Raw genomic sequence first — 19804 nt, forward strand, 5'->3', positions numbered from 1 at the left:
CATCCATATCTCACCAGATGGATAGAAGTTTTCCAGGTTGGAGGAGGAGGACGAGAGTTCCAGGGGGCCATGCCAGGTCAGGGAAGTGGGTGCCCAGAAAGCGTGGGAACCACAAAGATGTCTCATGTGGCTAGAGCGTAAGAATGGGAGTACAGCCAGTGACTCCATGTCATGGCCGAGAGCGGCCTGTGTGTGCAGCAGCTCCGGCCTGAGACAGCTCCCAGTCTGTGACTCCATGTCATGACCGAGAGTGGCCTGTGTGTGCAGCAGCTCTGGCCTGAGACAGTTCCCAGTCTGTGACTCCATGTTATGACTGAGAGCGGCCTGTGTGTGCAGCAGCTCCGGCCTGAGACAGCTCCCAGTCTGTGACTCCAGAGCCTGACTGAGAGCAGCCTGTGTATGCAGCAGCTCCGGCCTGAGACAGCTCCCAGTCTGTGACTCCATGTCATGACCGAGAATGGCCTGTGTGTGCAGCAGCTCCGGGCTTGGCTTGAACATCAGCTGGCCAGTTGTAAAAATAAAAGTATAGGTGTCCTGATGGCACTCAGAGATCCCAATTTAATTGGTTTGGTGAGCAGCTGGGGTATTGAGACTTTACGATCACCCCAGGTGATTGGTTTTAACATGCAGCTGGGGCTGGGAATCACTGCTCAGGGTGACAGAGCCCTGGGCAGTTAAAATGTCCTATGTTTTTCTGACAGTACTCTGGCAGGCATGTGGTCAGAGACTGGCAGCAGGTGGACATGGGAGGGTGGAGAACAATGTCCACATGAAGCAACGCAAGGGCCTTAAATCTCGCCTTGGTGCTGAGGCGGGGAGTGCTGAGGAGGAAGTATGATTTCAAAGGACAGAGGGGGAGAGAGTGGAGGGACAGAGTGGGAGCAGGGAAGAACCGAGGCAGGTGGTCAGGTTTCTTGAGAGATGTGGAGGGCTTCAGTGAAACCCGGAGCACGGGAGACGAAGAGTGAGGGTGTGCTAAGGGGTATCGAAAGCAGCAGTGGAGATAGGCGGCCAGCTGTCTTTGCTGAGTTGGAGGCACTGCCCATTTAAATTTTTCCCATCCTTCGAGGTCTGGTTCTGAGTTTTCAGCTTTTCCATTAGCGTTTACAATGAGAATTGGATTGTTCAACCCGCATTTCCTTCTAGAAGCTTCTGATCATACAGAAACTAGAGAGGAAAAGAAATCATGTGCTCATCACCCCAACACTGCTAGGGTTCTGCACGAGACCAAGGTGCAAAGTATCCAGACTCAAAAGGTGGCAGGGGTCGGGGAGCAGGGAAAGATGGGGTCCATGCCTCTGCTGCTTCTGTCTCTACTGGCCAGCATGCTCTCTCTAGTTTGGGGGCTTTCTTTAGCATCTAAGTAGAGGCCACAACTGGCCTTCTCTTACGAAAGAAAAGTGTGTCTGTCAATCTCTACTCACCTGCCTATCTCTACTTGCCTGTCAATCCCTGCCCGCCCATCAATTCCCACCCCCTACCCCCCTCACCCCCCCCCCACAATACCTAGAGACTTATTACAGATTTTTACCCTGGAGTGAAAATTGTCCTTTTTGAAATAGTAGTGTTTACGAAAACTGCCTTAGTTGGGATGTACTAATTTACTAGGTTTCTTTCTTCCCCTGTATAATGTGGAGCACATTGATCCCAGCACTCAGGAGGTGGAGGCAGGAGATCAGGAGTTCAAGGTCAACCTTGGCTACATAGTGAGTTCAAACCAGCATAGGCTACGTGAGACTTTGCCTCTGAGAGAGAATGGGAATGGTGAGAGAGTTGGGGCAGGGGAAACAATGGGGGTGGGGGGAGATTTAGAGGAGATATGGTCAGTGCACAGGGGAGGGGTGGGGGAGATTTAGAGGAGATGTGGTTAGTGCACAGGGAGGGTGGGGGGGAGATTTAGAGGAGATGTGGTCAGTGCACAGGGGAGGGGTGGGGGGAGATTTAGAGGAGATATGGTTAGTGCACAGGGGAGGGTGGGGGAGATTTAGAGGAGATGTGGTTAATGCACTTTAGGACATCACGATTCGTATATGTCTAGGCTGTTTAGCAGGGCGCGGGGAGGCATGATCTCCATCTAAACATCCCTGGAGTCTCCGCCCAGCTTGTCAAGGAATCCCCTCTTTTATGAACGTAAAGCCCACTGGAGCCCAGAAGAGAGACAGACAGATGGAAAGAGGCGAGCAACGGACTCGGGGCAGGGCTCTGCTGTCCTTTCTCTCAATCCTTTGAATCTGAATACTTAGCATTCATGAAAAGCATGCTGGGAGGTAACTGATCTCCTGGGAGGTGTGCCCTCTCTGAGTTTTTCAGTAAAAGGAAAGAGTTTGCCAAGAATGCTCATTCATTTGCTCTTGATCCATGTCTCATTTGTAGAGCTCGTATTTCAAAGAAAAGGAGGTGATAAATTTCAGTCTAGTTTCAAAACATGAACTTTTTGCTTTTGCCACAGGGTGTTATGTAGCCCAGGCTGGCCTCAAACACGTTAGGTAGCCAAGGATAACCTTGAACTTTTGATCTCCCAGCTTCTACCTTCCCAGTGCTGGGATTACAGGCATGAGCCACTACACCCAATTTTATACCACGCTGGGGACTGAGCCCTAGGCAAGCACTCTAGCAACTGGGCTACATCCCCCAACCAACTTTAACTTTTTTTAAATATATAAATATAACACTTAAGAAATGTGATATTTTGTTTTTCTGAATACTTATTTTAGATTCCCTTTCATTTGCATTTGCCTAAATGTTGTTTGATAAAAGCTTAATGCTTACTTCATGGGAGATAAAAATAAATAAAGGCCTTCCATTTACAGACTTAGTTTTGCTGCGGAAAAAATATTGAGTAATAAGTAAACAGATTAAGACAATACATCAAGTCAAAATACAGTGTGTGAGATCGAAACCTAACTTTCAGAAGACAAAACAACAGTGTCAGGTGTCAGACCCCCTAAAGTACGCATACAGATGTATCTCTTTAAGCAGAGGGTGGTGGGAGCTATGGGTCTGCTATTCACCTTCCATTGACTATACCTAAAGTTCTTACGTGTCAGTGTTAAAAATCAAGAACGTGCCTTACATTACATGATGGGAAGCTGTTTAGCAATGAGATGTTTTAAATGTGAGTGCAAAAATGCCTTGTGGGCTGCCAAGAGGGCTCAGTGGGTACAGGGGCCTGCCACTGAGCTTGATGATCTGAGTTCAAGCCCCAACACCTACAGGATGGAAGGAGAAAACTAACTCCTGCAGGTGTCCTCAACCTCCACCTGTGTGCTGGAGCATGCATGCCCATACATGTGCACATACACACAGAAAAATCTTAAAATCGTGATACAAAAAAATGATGCTTTGCTTTCTCACTTCATGAAGAGAGTTAGTTCTATTTCTTTTCACCTTTCCCCATCTGACTGGGTCATCAGACAAGGACTGGATTCATAATCTATAATCCACGTTAAACAAAGGCTTTTGTGTGGTTTTCTTCCTTGGCCCACTGCATCTCATGCCTGGACCCTTTGGATAAATGGAACAATTTAGTTCCCAAAGGAAAAAGGGAAATGTAGGCCTAGGGAAATAGCTGTCAGCAAACTCTTCCTGGGCAAGCATGAGGACACGGGTTCAATCCCCAGAACCTATGTACAGAAGCCGGGCATGGTGGTGCACTGTGTAACCCCAGCACTGGGGAGGCCGAGGGAGGACGGTCCCCGGCCAGCCCATCTGGTGTAATTGTTGAGCTCTAGATCCAACGAGAGACCCTGTCTCAAAGGAGGGGCATGGTGTCCTGAGGATAACACCCATGGTTATTCTCTGGCCTTCACACCCAGGTACATGCACACCTCCACAAACACGTTCACACACAAAAATGTACAAATGATCACACCGGTTTCCAACTTTTTAAAAAATTTTTTAAAAAGTTTATTTGTTTGGGGGTTTTGCCTCCATTTATGTCTGTGCACCACGTGTGTGCCAGGTGCCTGGGAAGGCTACAAGAGAGCACTTAATAATCTAGAGTTGGAGTTATAGGTAGTCGTGAGCCACCATGTGGATGCTGGGAATTGAACCCAGGTCCTCTAGAAGAGCAGCCAGTGGTCTTAACCTCTGAACCATCTCTTTAGGCCAATATTATTTTTGAAGGTATAATACTGAAAGAACCGTGTGGAGATGAATTATCTAGGCCAATCCAGGGAACAATCTGAACATCTCCCCCATCTGGAGATGGGAAACAGGGGAGGATGGAGAATGGAATGGCAGAGGAGCTTAACCATCAACCTGGGACAGACACCATTGGAAGCATCAGCCTGAGGACCAGCGTCCTGGAGCATCCCAAACTAAACCCAGGGGGTCTTGAGGACCCCAGCCAACCGCGCTGCTCATGCCTCCAGCCAGTCCCCTCTGCCAGGCCGATCCAGACTTGACTCAAATGAAGAGTGTAGACATGTCGGGGGCAGGAATATGGTACAGACGTCACTCTGCCATCCACTCTGCTGACTTTAGGACATTTACAACTTTAGTTACAAGCGAGGACATGCTACTTTTTGTATTAATTGCTATTTAGGTAAGTGTTTATGGACAACTGTGTATTAGAGAAAAGGAGAAACGGGTCAACGACATGCTTTTCTTTACCTTCTCTTCCTTCTGTCTCTGTCTTGAAGGTTCTCTCCTTTCCCTGCCCACATTAGGCAGCCCCCTGCCTCCACCACCCCCACCCCCGTGTGTGTGTGTGTGTGTGTGTGTGTGTGTGTGTGTGTGTGTGTTAAAAGCTTTTAAAACCCAGGGTTTGGCGTGGTCTCCAGGCGACTTCTGGTCTCAAATTGTCCATCCATGATTTAGAAGCCCCACAGAACTCCTGCCATCCCCAAGTCTTTGTTAGACAGCCAAAACCCTCCGGGCAGCTTCCCCAGATGTCGGCACCTTGGCAACGCCCTGGTTTGAACATGACTTTAATAGCAACTAATTCCCTCTGTGGTGGCACCCCCGCAGATGGCTCATCATGTCACAGGCAAGTTTCAACAGTCATGGAACCAGATGGGCATATTTTCCCAAACAATAGCATTGTGGTGGCAAACAGCTAAGGCACGTCAGGGGCACAGCGGTGAGGCAGGTAGCAAATGTGAGGTGGGATGAATTATCTACTTTCTGCGGTGATTACTTATTTAATCTTTAATTGCTTCTGAAGGGAGGGGTGTCCTTTGCAACCATGGGTGTATTTTTAGTTTATTCATGATATCCAAGAAGGAATTGTATTCGGGGGTGGGGTGGGGGGGCTGGCTATGGCTGCCAGAAGAAGAGACTAGCAGGGAGATCATGCCAGTTCCAAGTCAGTTGGAAGGTCTGGACACTCAGGGCAGCTGATGCTTTTCTGTTTCAGATGCGCTAGCTAGCACTCATCCTGTCCACTCCCTGTCACCCTCTGCTCCCATGGACACCCTGGTACACACTGACTCAGGACTCAGTTCTCTAATGAAGGTGGAGGATGGGAGGGTACCGAGGACAGTGTGCCTGAGGCTGAGATGTTTAGTCTCTATGATGTCAACCTTTAAAAAACTCATGGCATTACTCCAACCTATGTCATTTACCTTGTAGCTGCCTATAAACTAACTTGCCAGTGTGTCCAGGTTCATATTAACTCTAGTTTGGGGTTCAGTTTGGGTTGTTGCAAAGAATGTAACAGTACAGATGATATGTAGAAAATGAACTCACAAAAGACTCATTTGACTCACACTCATTTCTTGTGATATTAGCAGCCCCTAAACACCCACAGCACCGCAGACTCTTAAGCCAAACTTACGTGAATTCTGATCTTAAGGCTACTGAGGAAATAAGGACATCCCTCATGTCTGTGAGAGTAGGATTCACAGTGTAAATGCTATGTATGTGGATGTTTCCCTGTTCAGTACACATGCAATGTTTTTCTAAGAAAGTTTTTTCAGTTCTTGGTTGGATACACGTGTAGGTGTGGAACCTGCAGCCACAGAGGGCCACAGAGGGCCAACCACATTTTAAAAAATAAAGTAAAATTGGGGCTAGAGAGCTGGCTGAATCGTTAAAAGCACTTACTGCTTTTTCAGAGGACCTGAGTTTGGTTCCCAACACCATGTCCAGCAGCTTGGAAAAACCTTTAACTCTAGTTTTAGAGAATCCAACACCTTTTTCTGGCCTCCATAGGAACTGTACTCACATACTCATACACATAAAAGTTAATTTTTAAAAAAATTCAGAGATTTCATTGAGTATCTGCATTATACATGGTATGTTGTTATAGAAATATATAATGTATATTGAACACATCTTACATACTCATCCCATCCCATCAGTCCACTTTGTCCCCATAGACAGTTCATGTCTACTTTCAATGTCATACACACATACATGATTTTATGTATCTCCACAAAATCTAAGAATCACACATTGTAGAAAACACACGGTATTTGTCTGAGATTGACTTTATGTGTTTAATACGATGCTCTCTACTATATGCATTTCCTGTAAACAACATAACTTCATTCTTCTTTATGGATGATAAAACAATCCATTGTGTTTATAGCAATACCACATTTTCCTATCCATTTCTCTGTTGGTGAGCACCTGGTTTGGTTGCATAACTTAGCCACTGTGAATAGTGCCACAGTAAACATGAATGTGCAGATATGTCTGTGATATATTGATTTAGAACCTTCAGGTAGATACCTAAGACTTGGTATGGATGAATCATATAGTAGATCTAATTTTAGTTGTGAGAAACGCCTATACTGATGCTCATAGAGGCTGAACTACATAAAGGGTCCTTTTTGTCTACCTCCTCACAAGGCTTGTTATTTATTTTTATAACGTCTCGAAGGACTAGTGAGATTGAACATTCTTTACTATGTACTGGCCATTTTGTTCTTAATATTTTGAGAACTGTCTGTTAATTTCATTAGCCCCATTATTGACTGAGCTGTGAGATTTTCTGCTTCGTTTTTGTTGTTGTTATTGTTCCTTGTTTATTCTGGAGAGTAATCTGTTAGACGTGCAGTGTCTGAGTTACTTTCTGTTGCTGTGGTAAAATACCCTGACGATAAGCAACTTAAGGGAGAAAGGGTTTCTTTTGGCTTACAGTTCAAAAAGGATGTAGTCCATCATGGCAGCCGGCAAGAAGGCCTAGTGGTAGGGGCAGGAGGCTGGCTGATCACACGGCAGCCACACTCGGCAAGAAGAGAAAGATGCACAGGAAGTGGGACTGGGCTATAAAACCCACCCCCAGTGACTTATTTCCTCCAGCAAGGCTCCCCCTCCTATAACCGTCCCGAACAGGACCAGCATCTGGGGACCAAGTGTTCACACACATGGACCCTTGGGGAGCATTTCATATTCAGATCAAAACATGGCTAAAAAATGCTTTCTTCCATTCTTGAAGCTGTCTCTTCACTCAGTTAGCTGTTTCCTCTCCTGTTTGCAGCTTTTTCATCTAAGCTTTCCAGATGCATCCCTGAGGTGCTTTTATAGTTTATCCTAATCCGGAAATATTTACCTACACCTCTATCCTCAAGTGTTTCCACTACTTTTTCCTCCAACAGTCTCAGAGTTTCAGGTCTTGTGTTGAGGTATTTGATCCAAATGAAGGTGATGGGGGGGGTGCAGGGTGATAGATACGGATTTATTTTCACTCTTATATGTAGATACCCCTTCCCCCAGCACCATTGGCTGAACAGAGGGTCTTTTATCCACTGTACGTTTTTGGCATCATTGTTTAAAAAAAAATGGTGGTTACAGTCCTGTGGGTTTATATCTGGGTCCTCTGTTCTGTTTCACTGATCTATGGTCTGTTTTTGTTATGATGGCTCTGCAGTGTATTTTGACATCAGGTATGATAATACTTCCAGGAGCAATCTTTTTGCCCAGGATTGCTTTGGCTATTCAGGATCTTTTGTACTTCCATATGGATTTTGAGATAGTTATTTTCTATTTATGCAAAGAATGACATTGGAATTTTGATGGAAATTGCATTGGCTCTATCTGTATGATGTTTTTGATACTATATCAATTTTAACAATATTAATTCTTCCTATCTATGAGCATGGAAAGTCTTTCCATTGTCTATTATCTTCTTTAATTTCTTTCTCCAATGTTCTAGAATTTTCATTCTGGATGCCTTCATTACTTTGGTTACATATGTTCCAAGACAGTTTTCTTGTTTGATTTTTATTTTTGTTTAGGCAATTGTGAATTGGATGTTTTCCGCAATTTCTCTTTTAATATGCTTGTCATTGCCAGATGGGAAAGACACTGATTATTTTAAATGATATTTTGAAATAGAGTCCATGTAGCCCAGACTGGATGCAAATTTACCATATAGTTGAGAGTGACCATTAACTTCTGATTTTCCTGAGATCCTTTACTTCCTGGGAGCCAAGACACAGGCCTGTGCTACTGTATCTGCTTTATTTAATGCTGGAAATTGAACCCAGGCTTCTTGTGTATGAGGCAGCATTCAACCACCCAAGCCTAAGACTGCTATTTTTGTATATAAGTTTTATGTCGTGCCCTTTGCTGCAAGGATTTACCAGAGCTAGGGACCTCCTCCTCCTCTTCTTCTTCCTCCTCTTCCTCTTCCTCTTTCTCCTCCTCCTCCTCCCCCTCCTCCTCCTCCTCCTCCTCCTCTTCCTCCTCCTCCTCCTCTTCTTCTTCTTCTGGACAGTTTCTCTGTGTTGCAGCTCTGTCTGTCCTGGAACTCAATTTGTAGACCAGGCTAGCCTCAAACTCACAGAGATCCACCTGCCTCTGCCTCCTGAGTGCTGGGATTAAAGATGTGCACCTCCACCACCACACAGTGGAGTTTTCTGGAAAAGTCTGTAGGGTCTCCTCCATGTAGAATCATATCATTTATAAATGAAGATACTTTAACTTCCTCCTTTCTTAATCATATTTTTTCTTTCTTTTATTTTATTTCTCTAGCTAAGATTTTAAGTACATTTTGAATAAGAATAGAGAAAATGGACACCCTCATCTTGCTCCTGATTTTAGTGGAAATGGTTTGAGTTTTCCCTAGCTGTATAATAGGTTATAGGTTTACTGTGTGTAGTCTTCGTTATGTTGGGATATGTTCTAGTCTCTTCAGGACTTTTACTATGAAAAAAATGATGGATATTGTCTGAAGGAGCAAGCAAAAGCACCTTGGCCTAAGTACTGCCATTTTGACTTTAGACTCGTTTTACCTGTAGGATGAAATAAAATTCAGGTTCCCAAGCCCTAGAGGAGCTGAGAACTTTCCAATGGCTGACCAACCTCCTCCCTAAACTATAGAAATAGTTGTTATGCATCTTCAGTTCTTTAGAAACATTATGGTTGTTCCCAACAACAGAAGGAATAAATGAATCTGATTGGTTGGACTGAAAGGCTTGTATTGTTTATCACTAACAATGATGGAACATTCAAGGAAGCCACTAATCTCTAAATCCTGGTTGGTGAAAATTGTAACTGTAACCCGGCAACAAATGTTTGTGACTTCTGTGCTTATAAGCCCGCTTTTTCCCCTGCTCGGGGCTGTCAGAGAAACAAGACTCCTGTTTATGTGATGAATTATTAAAATCTTTGGAACCCGTAAGTGCTGTCTCTCTCCTTCCTCATGGCGCATAACAGGCTGGGTGTAACATTGTCAAAGCTCTTTCTACATCTACTGAATGATCATGTGATTTCTGTTCTTAGGTCAATTTGTGTGATATATTGTCTTTATTTATTTGCATGTATTGAACCATCCCTGCATGTCTAGAATGAAGGCAACTTGATCATGATGCATGATACTTTTATGTAAGATGAATGATCTTTAGAATTTGTTTTGCAGGTGTTTTACTGGGAATTTCTGCATGTCTGTTGGGAACAGTTGTCTGTAATTTTCTTTGCTATTGTGCTATTCTCTGACTTTGGGATCAGGATGGCACTGGCTTGATAAACAGAGCTTGGCAGGTGGTATTCCTTCTTGACCTAGTTTTTAAATAATTTAGGAAGCATTTTTCTTTAAAGAGCTTATAGAATTCAACAGTGGATCCATCTCAACCTGGACATTTTTTTTTTTAAGTTGGGGGATTAAAAAAAAAGTTACTGCTTCAGCTAAAATTGGTGGCACGCACCTTTAATCCCAGCACTCAGGAGGCAGAGTTAAACAGATCTCTGTGAGTTCAAGGCCAGCCTAATCTACAAATTGAGTTCCAGGCTGGTAAGGGCCACAAGTGAGATCCTGTCTCAGAAAACAAACAGAAACAAAATACTGCTTTTATTTCATTACTTGTTATAAATATATTTAAATTGTTTACCTCATGTTGGTGTGATTTTGGTAAGTAATACAGATCTAGAATCATCCATTCCTTTTAGATTTTCCAATTTAGTGGAATATATGTCTTTAAAGTATGTTCTAATGATTTTATGAATTTCATTGGTATCTGTTGTAATGTTTCTCTTTTCATCTCTAATTTTGTTCATTTGGATCTTCTCTTTTTTTGATAAGTTTGTCTAAAAGTTTGTCAAGCCTGGGTTCAAGGAGAGATCCTACCTCAAAGAACCTACCTCAAAGAGAACCTACATCAGCACCCTCCTCTTGCCTCTACACATGAGCATAGGTAGATGCATCTACAACATACATGTATATATACTCAGACACACAATACACATATACAAATAAGTAAGTAAATTCTTTAAAATATTTTAAGATTAAAAAATTAAAAATGAAGGAATATTAAAAAAGGAGGAAGGAGATGAGAATAGAGTGGGATAAAGCTAGTCTGCTCAATTGTCAGTGAGTGTGAGTGAAGGTAGAGTGAACGTGAAGGGGAGAGAGCTTGACAGGCATGCTGATTGACAGGCATGCTGTCTGATTGATTGGCACACTGTCTGATTGACGGGCATACTGTCTGAATGTGGTTCCAAACTTGGCTTGCAATGTTCCTTGTCAAGCTCCAGGATGCCAGTCACACTCCTGAGGAGTCTGTTGCAAAATACTAGTCCCTGTCAGTGGGATGCCATTCATGGGTCAGGTTACAGATGCTAAACACACCGCTGTGGTATGTCAGAGGTTGGATTATAAATGCAGGTTATGTCCTTAGTGGCCCTTTCAGACATCACACTGGCCACCGAGCAACCCATGTCTCTCTCTGTCTCCCCTGCAGACTCTGGCTCCAGGCAGGTTTCTGCCTCGCTGAATACTGACTGGATGGTCCTGATTCAGTTTCTTCCTGGTGGTCTAGAAGTGTTCAGATTTTAGCACATAGTCCCGTGATACTTGTTCTGGGTTCCCAGAGGGCACAGTCCATGGAGGTTCGGAGCCACAAAGCCACTGACTCAGGCAGGGGTCTTTTTAAAATGATGCCTTGCCCCACTTTGGTGGAGAGACAGGAAGAGAGAGTTCCCGGTATCTCTCATCCCTCCTCTGCCGCTGCCCTCAAACTGTGTCTCTCTTCCTCCCCTCTCTTTTCCTCTCTTTTCAAACTGTCCGTCACTGAGAGCACAGTGCCAGTTTTCCATGCCTCCTATTACTCCCTCTCACTAGGAGGAGAGAGCTTCCCAGACCACGCCAACCCCTCAGGGACTGGCCTTTTCCTGTTCTGGTTTATTTGATACTGCAGGGTATAGAACATCGTCAATGTTTTTCAGAGTTGATCAACATGTTGACTTTATAATCATCAGGACTGAGACCGTCCTTTACAGAAATACACAGTATGAGATGATGGAAGTGCTCGTAAAGCCATTTCAGATATTGCTGGAGTTTGTCTTAATCCCAGGCCAAAATTCATTCTAGATTTTTTTATTAGTTTTATTATTAGTTTTAAACTCAAGTCAGAAACTCAAATAGTGATTTTTATAATCAAATATTCTAGCTCAATATTATCCAAAGATATACTAACTTGATCTATGTTGAGAAATGAAGGTAGGGAAATCTTAAAAGTTTTTTTTTTTTTTTTTTTTTTTTTTTTTTTGCATACTTAAGCCATTATGTTTCTATAAGAGCAGAAAAGTTTGTATGTACAGTAAAGACACTGCAATCCATAAGTCTCTTTAAAATGTATTTATTTGTGTGTGTTGTGTTAGGGTGTATTGAGGGGTCAAGCCCATGTCACAGTGCACCTGTCAAGGTCAGAGGACAACTTTCAGGAGTCGGTTCTCTCCTTCCACCAAGTGGGTTCCAGGGGCCAAACTCGGGTCTCCAGGCTTGGTAGTTTGTGCCTTTACCTGCTAAACCAGCTCACTGCCGGCCCCTGCCTCCCTCCCCCCCCTTGCCGAAACAACCATTTTAAATACAGGCTGGGATATTTCAGGCAGGCATTGATGTTGAGTGATGTGTCAGCCTGCCTGGTGCACATGTTCTGTGCTCCAAACTGCAGCTGCAGTGAACTTGTATGATGTAGCATGGGTGAGCTCTGGCCTTGAATTCATTCCCTGTTTGTCTCTGAATCAATTTTTGGTCATGACACATTCAGAAATCTTTCACTATTGCCAAACATTTTATTACTCCCCACATTAAGTTACAGCACCAAAAGTGGGGTTGCAACTTACATTAAATATCTGCACATTATTATATTAAGAATAAGGCACAATGTTGGGGTTGTGCCTCAAGGATCAGAGAAACTGTCATTTACAGTCTTATGACATCTCGCTGGTTCCTAGATGAGCCACTTCTAAAAGGCTCATCACCTGGCTGGGCATGAGCTGTTTCTTACCACATAGGCCTCTCCATAAAGCTGTCAAATGTCTGAGAGCCCCTCTGACTGCCTGTCCCAAAGCCAGTGACCTAAGCTGTTGAGACTATGAGAGAGAGCAAGGGCTGTGTGTTGTAATCTCATCTTGGAAGTGATAATTCATAACTTCTGATGTGTTCTTTCAATAGGCAGACAGGAAATCACGGTACACCCAGGGCAGGACTACACAAGAGTGTGAATTCCAGGATATGGGGATTGATAGGGATGTATTTTGGATCTAACTATCACAACTTCATGAAATACAAGCTCCTGAGACTGTCCTTGGGTTTTGGGTGGGGCCCAAGGCTTTTTCTAGCAAGTTCCCAGGTGATGTTGATGTTTTTCACCTGGGACCCATGCTTGGAGAATTTCTGGGCTATCCCATATTCTCATTTTTGTACCTTATGCATTTGAATCCCACAAACATGAGAAAAAGGAGGAGAATGGAAGAATACACACAAATAATTATCAAGTCTCTTGTATGTGTTAGCACTAAGCAGGAATCTTTGCTTTCATTGTTTTGTTTAGCACACACACACACATGTAATTGTCACTCATCATTTGTGAATGAGGAAATTAAAATCAGGAGAGGAGAGGTGACTTGATCAAATTTACCTGTACAGTGATCGGGGGAGGACTTCACCTGTACAGTGATCAAGGGGGAGGACTTCACCTGTACAGTGATCAAGGGGGAGGACTTCACCTGTACAGTGATCAAGAGGGGAGGACTTTACCTGTACAGTGATCAAGAGGAGGAGGCCTCAAACCTAGCTCTCTTGATTGCCAAGTCTAAGTGTTCTATACAACCCAGTAGCCCCCAATCTGTTTTTTTCTTATTCTAAGTAGACTTTTTCCCTCGAAGAATGCACTAGCTATGTTATTACGGCCTATCATACAGTATGAGTCATGCTCTAAAGTACACCAACTCAATTTGTGGTTATAGGCTAAAAATTAACCTTAGTTTCATTTGAAAACTTAATTCAATATCACAGTGTTTCCAAGTGAAATGAAATATATGTAATATATGTACAGCCTTTTTTGTTGTTTGTTGTTAGAACAAAGTCTTACCATGTGGTCCTGGTTATTCTGGAACTTGATTTGTAGACAAGGCTAGCTATGAACTCAGAGAGATGTGTTGTATACACAGTCTTCCACCAACTGCAAAGAGCTTTATACTCACCATGGCACATGCATTTAATCCCAGAGCTGAGTAAGCGGAGGCAGGAGGATCTCTGTGAGTTCAAGGTCAGCCTGGCCAAGACAGGCAGGACTGCATAGTGAGGCCCATCTCAACCAACCAACCAACCAACCAACCAACCAACCAACCAATCAACCAACCATCCACCAAACAAACAAACATACATAAAGAGAGCGGTAACCTTGCTAGGCACAGTGGTGCTCACTTGTAATCCCGGAAATCTGGGAGGCAGAGGCAGGAATGGCTAAATACTGAGACCTTGTTCCAAAAAACAGCCAACCAAAGGAACTGATGGTTAACTTTACTGAGAGCTGCCTGGACATTTATTGAGAGGATTGGGGTTTTGTTTTGTTTTTATACACTGCTTTCTGAACAGAGTTGGCTCCAGCCTCCCCCACTTACCTTGGAGGGAAACTTGAAAACGCGTTGGAAGCAGCACTGAGGTTTGGTGAGTTTAGATCACCAGCTGGTGCTGTTATCCAAGGAAAAACAAAACAACAAACAAACAAATAAAAACAACAAATACCTCTCTGCTGGCCACATATTAAAATTTGGAGTACAGAATTTTGTGGTTTGGGAGACATAGAAATACCTAATTCCCAGCAGAAGTACCCATGCTGGACTCACTACAAAAGAAATTCAAGCTGTCCACATCAATGGTAAAGAGGTTTCTAATAGACTCCAACTTCTGGTTGGGACTGATATGGGGCAGGGGGATGTCGCTGAAGACAGCTGTGTACCAGGTGTACAATGACTACCTTCATACACGACCCTCGATCTTTGTAAAACCCTGTGGAAGACAGCATTTGTGTCATTCAGACTTGAAGAATGGGGCTCACAGAGGTGACCCTAGGCCACTAGTTAGAGTGTAATTTTTCACACTTCAAGCAACAGTTGATTGAACAGTGCCATCCGGGGTCTGTGCCAGTGATGGGGTGAAAATTGAACTGCCCCGGGGGTGTAAACAGAAGAGGCAAGGCAACAGCCCAGCTCTGCAACGGATGAAGAGCTGTCAGTCATTTTTGAGAGTTGCCCCTCAAACGCCAGCCTCTTGGGAAATAGAATAGTTCTTTCCTCCAAGTACTTTTCTAGACTGATCTTCTAGAACTTTCCTTGATTATTCATATAAGTTCTCCATGTGTCTTGGGGCAGACTATGAGAAAGAAACTCTTTCAATCTTTTTACCTAAATTATTTAATCCTCTCAATATCAGCAAGAAAAGTGGTCATCTTTTTAGCCAAGAAGTGATGCCCATTTTTTTTTTGTTGCTATGACAACAGAACTGGTACTGGATACATTATTTTTAAAAGGTATTTCTTTTTTTTTTTTTTTTTTTTTTTTGTTTTTCCAACAGGTTTCTCTGTGTAGCTTTGCGCCTTTCTGAACTCACTTGGTAGACCAGCTGGCTCGAACTCACAGAGATCCACCTGGCTCTGCCTCCCGAGTGCTGTGATTAAAGGCGTGCGCCACCACCGCCCGGCTAAAAGGTATTTCTTATATTCAGGAGGCTGGAAAGTCCAAAAGCATGGTGCTGGCACCTGGTGAAGGCTTCCTTACAACATGGTGGCAGGCATCCTGTAGTATATCCTGCCTCAGTATATCTCTCCCTCCTCTCAAAAGCCACTAAATCTGCATGGAGCCATACCCTACTGACCTCCTCTGGTCTCGATTACCTCCCAAAGGCCCCGCCTCCCACACCATAGAGCTGGGGGATTCAGTTAGAAGATTGTTTATCCTTTACACATCATAAGGGAGTACTGAGAATCTAGACTCTGTCCCAAGCTTAGAAGGTGTCTACAACTCTGTATCTTCTCTTCCTGAGTCTATGTGTGAGAATTAGTATGGAATTTATTTATGTATCGAATTGTTTAGTCTCTTTGCTTCTCTGCTAACTGAGGGGTTTATGACTCACCTGGGGCTTTGTAGATCACTGACCCATTCTGTGAGTTTGCTACTTAGGCCAGAGCATAGTGGATGCATCTGGGTCCTTGGCCAGGGCAGATAATCAAGCAAGAAAGCTCAGGTGGAGGAGTCTTCTTTAGGAGTGAGGATCCAGAGAAATGGTTTATAGACAAACAGATCTTCTCACAGCCCCATATTGTGGTACACACTGCTCTATCCACCCAGCACCTCTCCCACCTCCCAGGAATCTACTCCCCTACTCCAACATGGCATTAGAGTGTGCAAAGTGTCCTCAATCTTGGCAACAGTATTGGGTTTAGGGAGTGGGCATTCGACACCACTCGTGACAATCAGTGCCCTGTGATTTTTCTGAACTGGAGCTGAGAGGAGCTTTTTCTCAGGTGATGGTACATAGAAGGCAGGAGTCTATAACTTCTGGAGCACTGATCAATTCTTGAAAGAAAATTATTCTGAGGCAATGAAGGTATTCCCATGTAGAAAAACTATGAGACCAGAAACAGAGACAGCAAGTGGGTGATATCAGGTCCAGAGGAAACTCTAATCCCCCAAGCCCCAAAGGGCAGTGAAAATATCCAGAAATGAGCTCAACCTGGACTACAGGAGGGTTTCTGGCCAAAAGCCAGCATTCCTCAGGAACTTGTGAAGTTGGTTCTCACCTGCCAGAAGGAGTTTCCTTACCTCTGGCAGAAGGAACTATGACTACCTGTGGTGCCTATTAGCATATCAAAATTCATGCTGGCCTCCAGCACCCCTCAGTATCACAAGTACCTGGTACACATTTCAAAGTCCATGCTGGCATCCCAGCCCTTCTGTTTTCTCCAGCGATTCATTCTCCTTATAACCCTGCTATTTTGATATTCTCTCTCTCTCTCTCTCTCTCCTCCTGCTTTTCTCACTCTGTTTTCTCTATTCTCTATCCCCTGTTATTCTCCCCTCTGTCACAGGTAGCCCTGGCCTCGTCCAGTCTGCTGGCCATATCCAATCTACTTCTTTCTCTCTCTGCTGTGGACTTTTCCAGATGCCTCTGACTTTCTCTCTCTCATACCTATAATAAAAACCCTTATTCCCCTTAACCATACCATGGAGTGGTCATGTCATCAGTTTATGCAGGTGATACAGTGCTGACAGCTTTAATATTTCTTATTCTCTAATTCAGTAGCTCGGGTCACCTCATGGCTATGTGAGCCAAAAAAAAAAAAAAAAAAAAAAAAAAAAAAAAAAAAGTCCCTTTATTGGCCTAAACAAACCCAAGGTATGATTCTGTCACTTAGACCAAGTATAGCATAATATACTCTATTTTTTCCTATTGTTTTTTTCTTAGACTAAGACCTAGATGGAGTACCTGTATTTATTGTTTTTCTTATTGCTATGACGATAAAAAAAAAAAAACTGACAAAAGAAACTTAAGGAAATAAAAATTTGTTCTGACTCACAACTCAAGGATATAGTCTATCATGGTAGGGAAGATGGAGGCCGGAACATGAGGCAGCTGGTCACATTGTGTCCACAGTCAGGAAGCAGAGAGAGAGAGATGAAGGAGTGTTCATGCTCAGCCTGCTTTCTCCATTTTATTTAGTGCAGAACTCCTGCCTATGAGATGGCACTGCCCACATTCAGAGTGAGTCTTCTCCATTAATGGAGTCAAGAAACTCCCTCACAGATCCCCTAAGTCATTTATTTGTAACTTCTCACGTGTAGTGTGTGTGTGTGTGCAGATGCTCTCGCCTGTGCAGATGTGTGGAGACCAGACGGTGATGGTGAGATGTGTTCCTATATTACTTCTCCACCTCTCTTTTTGAGGCAGGGTCTCTCACTGTTCTGGGAACTTACTGTTTCAGATAGAAAAGCTGGCCAGCCAGCCTCTGGGAGGCACCTGTCTCTGCACTCCAGCTCTGGATTACAGATGTTTCTTACCATGTCCGTCTTTTTACAGTGGTGCTGGAGATTTGAACTTAGGTCCTCACACAGCAAGCACTTCACCCACTGAGCCACCTCCCAGCCCCTGGGAGATTCAGATTCTGTCAAGTTGACAGTATGAACCATCGCAGTGATTGACCCTCACATTAGCAACTTTGACTGGAGCTTGATCCTACAGAATTGCTGAAAATCAGACCAACTGAGGCTGGAGTGACCATATCCTGGTATCCTGGTATGCTTGACACATCTCTGGTTTACATTTGTTGCCCTAGTATTGATATCAATAGGGTCCCCTTTCAGTCTCTGTAGGGCCTGCCTTGGAAAGCAATAGTGTAGCTACCTATTAGTGTAGAGCACCTATACCTCAGCTGGAACTCTTTTCTTCTTGAAAACTATTAAAATGCCCAACCTCCTTCCTTAGTGGGAGTCCTTGGAAGATGGAGGTGAGATGCAACCAGTCTGTATGTCTAGTCCAGGAATCCTCGTATTGCATCTTAAATTTATCAAAGGTGTGTGTGAGTGTGTGTGTGCAGTGTGAGTGTGTGCAGTGTGTGTGTGTGTGCAGTGTGTGTGTGTGTGTGTGTGTGTGTGTGTGTGTATGCATGTATGTGTGTGCAGGTGCCACAATGCATGGATGGATGTCAGAAGACCACATGAGGACATCAGTTCTCTCCATCCACCATGGGTCCCAGGAATCAAACTCAGGTCATATGGTGACAGCTGAGCCCTCTTTCTGGCCCTGTATTGCATCTTGCCACAATTGCTTGTGATTCTGATTTTTCTTTTCTCTTTGGGAGAGATAATTTGGAATCACAGAGAAATAGTAATCATTTATGTTAGTTATTTAGCTGCGTTGTGTTCTTACCCTGCAAGGTAGTGTCATGAAACAGGACAGAATCCGCTTATAAGAGTTTATTAGAGATAAAGGGACAGAGAGTGCTCAGGCCTGTGGGAGAGACACGTGCGTGGAGAAGAGGAAGAGGAGAGAAGAGAGAGAACCGGGAATATGGTGCTCCCCTTTAAAAACCGGCTGGGGGCGTGGCCAGGTCACGTCACTACTCCACGCATGTGCATAGATCACATGGTCACGTTGCGCACTTACGTGGCCATGTAACATCATGGATCCTGGTCACGCGAGATGCCTTGACCCAGAAATGGCTAGGCGGAGGTGTCCGGGTCCGCCGGGTATCCTGGTTATGAGAGACGCTTTGACCCGGAAATGCCTATCCTGACCTGGAATTGGCTAGGCGGAAGTGTCCGCCCGGTATATGCGACCATGGGGGCGTGTTGTGAACCCTTCAATTTAGTGTGGTTTTCTTTTCTTTTCTTTTCTTTTGGTTATTTTGAGACAGGATTTCTCTGTGTAGTTTTGGTGCCTGTCCTGGATCTCGCGCTGTAGCCCAGGCTGGCCTTGAACTCACAGAGATCCACCTGGCTCTGCCTCCCAAGTGCTGGGATCAAAGGCGTGTGCCACCGCCACCCAGCTGATTAAAACAATTATAAGGGGAAAATGAGAATAATCAAACCATTAAGGTTCAACTAGCAATTGGCTCAGGACATGGGTTTGTCTGACCACGAGGGCAAGAAGGGCTTAATTCTCCAAAGAACAATTTTGGCAATGTCAGGAAAAATGTGCATGCCAAAAATTTCTAGCCCTGTATGTTACAACAAATTGTCTTTATAAAGATGTGATGGTTAATTTTGTGCACTGTGAAATGATCACATGTTTAGTGAAACAGTGCTCTGGGTATCTATGAGGGATATTTTTTTTAAATGTAAGATTAACATTTCCGTTGGAAGATGAAACAAAGCAGGCTGCCCCTCCCCCTCCTCCCCCCTCCCTCCAGGCACGCCTGAGGCTCACAGAATCAGAAGGTGGAATCCAGCAGACAGCTGCTCCTCCCTGTGCTGTGAAAACTGGTCATCAGCTTGACAAGATCTAGGAGACAAACCCCTGGGAGTATCTTAGCAAGTTTCTAGCTCAGGTCAATCAGGACAGGAAACCGGCTGTCAATATGACATCGTCCATGGGCTGGGGCCCTGGACGACTTACAGAGACTCGGGTGAGCAG

This window comes from Peromyscus leucopus, chromosome 1, assembly GCF_004664715.2.
Source record: "Peromyscus leucopus breed LL Stock chromosome 1, UCI_PerLeu_2.1, whole genome shotgun sequence".
In the NCBI taxonomy this organism is placed as follows: Eukaryota; Metazoa; Chordata; class Mammalia; order Rodentia; family Cricetidae; genus Peromyscus; species Peromyscus leucopus.